This window comes from Tiliqua scincoides, chromosome 2 (assembly GCF_035046505.1).
Source record: "Tiliqua scincoides isolate rTilSci1 chromosome 2, rTilSci1.hap2, whole genome shotgun sequence".
NCBI classification, from domain to species: domain Eukaryota; kingdom Metazoa; phylum Chordata; class Lepidosauria; order Squamata; family Scincidae; genus Tiliqua; species Tiliqua scincoides.
The window spans coordinates 80,413,657-80,419,656 of record NC_089822.1 but is presented as its reverse complement, the minus strand read 5'-3'; positions in this window follow the sequence as shown (position 1 = coordinate 80,419,656).

Here is a 6,000-nt window from a genome sequence, read left to right as displayed (position 1 = left end):
GAAGCCAGATTTGTTCCTGAACATAAAAATCCCTACGGGCCTTTAGGTCACCAGTGAAACGCCCTGGAAAATTTAATTAAAGTGGGTTCCAGGAAGAATGACAGGGCTGATAGAGGTAATCACCACTAAATAAGAGAGAGAATTCATATACAAGTGCCTTACAAGCATGGCATGCCAAAGTCTGGAATGAATACCGACTAGTTCAAATGATTTTGCTATGATACACATAATAAAGTAGCCAAGATGACAACCCACACCATTTCTAGCCATACCTGAACGTACATTTTCTAGGTAATACATTTCCTGTGTTTTCTCAATGGCAACATTAGCATTATAGTATAAACACACACACACAAGGACTCTGATATTCCAGTTTACTAGTCTAGCATTTTCTCTGAGGGCATTTGCAGAGGATAAATTCACAGCAAATAAATATGCAACTGTTACTAATTGAACAGAATCAGGGTAACTCTTCTTCAGGACCAATTCTTTCTTCACTGTTTTTCCCAGCATGCAAACCATAGTACTTTCTAACAGGAAAAACACAATTCCTAGCAAGTGGGACCATTAGTCAGATAATGGCTAAACTGAAGTGCTATCTGTAACACGGTAATGGATATCACATGGGCACATATTTGATTGTGCCTGTGACAGCAGTTTCCAAACTGTAGATCCAGGACCATCAATGGGTTGTCACCCAATTTTCGGTGGTTTGCAAAACTGACAGGAAAGATTAGGCTACATGCATCAAGGGTTAAACAAGAAGCTATAGGGATAGAGGGAGCACTGCTGCCCAATCACCATTATAGCCATACCCTTAGGCATTTATAAATCAGACAGCAGCCTCTAGCGCCTCTAAAAAGTTTGAGAACTATTGGCCCATGACATTTTGAATGTTTTACAGATGAAGAATCATGACAGAGAACTACTTGATCAAAGTGACAGTCCAATTCTATCCCCTGCCAGCCCACAGCATACAGTGCCTTTGATGAAGCGTGTGCTCCATGCTATGGTGGGGTGAACAACCAGATGGCTTGGGAGAAGTAAGTACAGTGGGCCCTCAGTATACAAAGGGGATCCATTCCAGGACAAAAGGGGATCCAATTCCAAGGTTAGTGAAATCCATGGGGGAGCTCACGCTGGCAAACCAGAAGTGCCTTTTAGAAGCCTCCTGGAGGTCTTCTGAGGTGTGACCTCTGCCATGTGCGATCTCCCCATGCCTTCTTATCCAAGGCACTTCCTATCCAAGGCACAAGGTACTTTCAGTCACATCTAGGAGGTCTCTGAGGCCCTCGAACTGCAGGCATGGCATCCGCAGTTACTCAAATCCACGGAGGCTGAGCCTGCGGATAAGGAGAGCCCACTGTAAATGTATTTTTTACTTACTTTGTAGTAGGCTGCCTGATTACCAATTGGTCTACTCAGACTCACACCAGCTATTTTGCTAGTGTAAGACCTAGCAGAGGCAGAAGGCACCGTAAGCTGGGAAAATGGGGATAGAAACATGAATAGCATCTTTGTGTGTGCTGCCACTGCTAGGATCAGCCCCTGCTTGCCCTGCTCCTCCCCTTCAAAACACCCCTGCCAGCACCTTACCTCCACCAGGGCAGCATCCAGCAGCCTTTGCCACATGCATGGGGACTCCAACCATTTGCATTGGCAGCCTGAAGGGCATGGAAGCATCACACCTTTTACAACACAGTATTAGTGGCCTACAGCAGTGTTTCTTAACCAATGGTAAAGGTATCACCAGTGGTACTTGAGGTAGTGTCTAGTGTGAGTACAAATTACTCATGGGAACCCAGAACCCCTGCCTGCCTGATAGTGAGACCAAGAACAGGACACACCAAACAGTGGTAAGAGGCTCCGAAGCATGTTTTTCTATGCTCGAAAAAGCCCTCCTGTTTACCCTGAGTCTCTTACTGGCGTTTATCGCATTGCCTCTGGTCTCCCAACCCAGAAGTAACTGGTAATGATGTCATTGCAAGTTACTTCTGGTGGTACTTCGAAAAGGTGGCCCACATGAAGTGTTACAATAGAGCAGTGTTTCTCAAACTGTGGGTCGGGACCCACAAAGTGGGTCGTGAGACAATTTCAGGTGGGTCCCCATTCATTTCAATATTTTATTTTTAACATATTAGACTTGATGCTACCATGATATGTATTTGGGGACATGTTATAGACCTGTACTTTTAACAAACTACTGTGTATATTCTTTTAACAATGATAGTAAAGGAAACTTACTACTGGGTAAGTGTGGGTAGGACTGTAGCCTAGAATAGTTAAAAATTTTCCTGCTTGATGATGTCACTTCTGGTCATGACATCATTTCCAGTGGGTTCCAACAGATTTTCATTCTGTCCCAGAGCTAAATGTGTGAGAAGCACTGCAGTAGAGAACAAACGCTGAGAAACACTTGCCTATAGGATTCGGCAGTTACGCAATAAGATACAGTTCAGATAGAATTTTACTCAAGATTTCCAGATGAATGCTAATCTAAAGAGCACATTAAAGCATAGAGTTGTAACCTAAGCATACCAGTAAAAGCTAAGCACTGAAGTCAATGAGACAAATTACTCATGACTCACTTAAGTCCCATTAATGTCAATGGAATGTATGCATGGCTAAGCTTCCTTGGACATAGCCCAAGACTGAACATTAAATGTGTATATTTACTATAAAATACCTAATTTTTTGAATTCATTTAAATCTCAGACAATATGGAGGAAGGGATCCCACGTTCTTAGTAATGAATGTTGCTGAAAAAAGACTGATAACATACAGGTGTGTATCAGTTTATGAAGGGGATGTATACGAAGGGGATGTGTTACGCGAAATCTGTCTTTAAGCAAAGGGAGCCGCACAGGACGTTTCTCAGTTTCCTCCTGGGAAGCTGCAGCACAATCCTTCCCCTCTCTAATTCACATGCACCTTGCAAAGTCTCCTGCAGTGGTTGCCTATTCCTCCTCCAGATTGCTGAAGAGGCACTGCTGAACTCTGCTTGCCTAGAGCATCTTGCTGAGTATGATCCTTTGAGCAGGATGCTCTAGGCAAGCAGGAGTTCAGCGGTTCCATTTCAGCAATCCGGTGATTGCTGAAGTGATGCATACCTGTATTTCATCTGTATTCAAAAATTTATGTTCAAAGGTGCATACACAAGCACGCACACACAAAAATAAAAAATAAAAATAAAATCTGATGTAACTCATTTTAATTGGGCAAAGAGGCACTTTTTAAAGTAGTGTCTTCTTACATTTAGCTCTATATATATTTAAATGTATTTATTTATATTTAGTGTTTTCTCTTATATTTAGGGGGAGAGTAATTGTTCCTCTTTCAATTGATTCTTGAAAGCATTGATTCTTTTCTAGTGGCTCTTGTTGGGGTCTATTCTGCATCTCTTTTTAGACTGAGAGTCCTGTGGGGACAAGAAACCATTTATTGATTTGTTTTAATATGTAAACTGCTTTTTTGGTGAAAAGCAAAATACAGTATAAAGATTAATTAATAATAATAATTTTTAATTTAGAATAAGTTTGGGTAATACATTTATTTTGATTTAATTATAGATATACTATGCTTGATTCTACTTAATTTCCATGAAACACCAGGTTCATTGGACATCTTTTCTTTAGTAATGACCACAGAACACAAAAAGGCAAAATCTTTCTACATAGTGCCTGAAGATTCTTAACTTCATTTCTGAAAGTATTACCAGCAGATCCATAAACAAGTCATGACAGTTTCAAGGTACCCATGCACCATATTTAACATTCCCCTGCAGTTTCTCCTGGGAGATGCTTAAAATTCTAACATTATTATATTCACTATTTTAAGTACAGAGAAATTATCCTGGCTGTTTTCTGGATGCCATTGTAATAACTGTGGGTAAATGTATTTTAATGACAAAACATTTAATAGAGTGTATAAATCAGTAGTTGGAAGCAATATTTGCTTTGAACAAATCAATGAAGCATGATGTTATAGGAGCCGTGGGAAGTCAATATATAAAAACAGAAAATAATGAAGCATTCCTAGTAACGTGTGTGAGATGAGTTTTGGCTGTGTCACAAACGATAAATTGTACCACACAGTTTATCTTCTAAAACGCTTCAGGAGTTCTAAGGAGGATTTGCTTTTTTAACTAGACAGGGTATTATGCAGAAAACCACTAGACTGAGCCATTTTTGCAATAGTATTATGCTTGTGGCTCTACTCTTAGAAATAAGATAATTAGAATTTACCTTTTTGCTAAATGCACACCGTGTCAGCACCCCCAAACTGCCACTATTTTACTGTATCCTCTCATTGCCTTTCAGTTGCCCTTGCAAGCAGCAAGGTGGTTGATCATAGCTAATTCTGTATCAGTTGTTACTAGTTTTTGTGCCTTTTTACTTTTAGACTCCCCAGAAAAGACAGATGGACGTTTTCCCAAACATAATTAATGGGGAATACAGAGTTTCACAGCTGAACATGTGGAAGCACGTGAGAAGTTTGATCATGTTATTTCAAATATTTGCAAGCATAAATTAGGTTTTGGTACTAATCAAGCAAGTGTATTCTTCCAAAAACATCTAAATTAAACACATGTAAAATGAAAAGTCTCCGTACCAAGGTATACAAAGGTTTGAGTGATTACTAGAATTCTGTTCAGACTTCTCAACAGGGAAATGAACACATTCTCCAGAGGCTTCTCTAGTATCTTTCACTGATGCATATGCTTAGCTCTCCCCTATCCCCCCCACAGGCACAGTTTATTGCTGTAAAGAAACACTGAAACAGGGAGGGAGGGGTAGAGTTAAGCATGTGCATTATTCATATACTCTGGAGAAGTTCTCCTGCATTTTGTCTCCTTGTGGAGGCAAACTACTATGAAAAAGCAACTACAGCTGCCAGAAATTGTTTTTGTATGCCGTTTATTGCAGAGCTATTTACAGCAATAAATTCCCCCTGGGGAATTATCTCCCCTGGGGGCTGGGGATAAGAATAGGCCCTCAGTTTGGCTGTACTTGTCGTAAGAGGCGACTAAACAGCCACCGGGTAGATGGGGCTCGTCAGCCTGGGAAGGCAGCTCATCTGAGAGAAGGAAAACTCTGATCCCAAACCTCCACTGCCTTGTGGCTACATCCAGTTAAGGAAAAGGCTTCAGGAGTCAACCTCGAGGCAAAATCAGGAGCCGGAGTCCCTGAGGCAGTTCATGGCTGAACACAGTCACGTTCTGGCAACTCCTGCGACGCCGCTGGAACCAACCGTATTGGCTTCTGCCTTTCCATTGGACCATTTCAGTGACGTGGAGAGGGGGGATTTGCTGCATGGGTAACAGCCTATCCTCCATACCTACTTTACCCAGGCTTCGCATACTGGAGAGGACACTGTTCCAGAGCCACCATTCAGAGCGCGATACCATAGTCTTCCGAGACTAAAGGATGCCAACAGCTATTTACAGCAAACTAGTTATGGTTATTCAATGACTAGAAAAGGTTCTTTGCACACACTACATTACTTGATGTCCTTGGGCAGAGCCCTGGCAGTGAAAACAAGTCTGAGTGCTAATTAACTAATTTGGCTAATTAATTAAAGTGGGAAAGTGTCAGCAATGCATGAGTCCTATGCAAACGTTATCATGATTTCCTTGTCTTTTGTTAGGAACGCGAGCAGAAGTGTTCCTTTGAACTTAAGAGAAAAATAAAATGGTGGATATTTTCCCCTTCTATTTTTCTTTTTTTAAGGAACCTTATAAGCCCAGAATAATTTTTTCATCTCCAATTGTAAAGTATCAAAGCTGTTTTGTATCTTTAACAAATATCCTAGGTGAAGGTAGAAAAAAAAATCCTTTTCCAAAGAGAACTAGATGAAAGTATGGGGTAGTTTCTCTTTCTTTCCGTTATGCTTTTGTAGAAGGCAGAACAGTGTTTTGTTTCAAACGCCCAGAGCAAAGAAAGAGACAACAGCTCACTATGCTCCCCACTCCAGGTGTCTATCATTGTCACAAGACTTAGG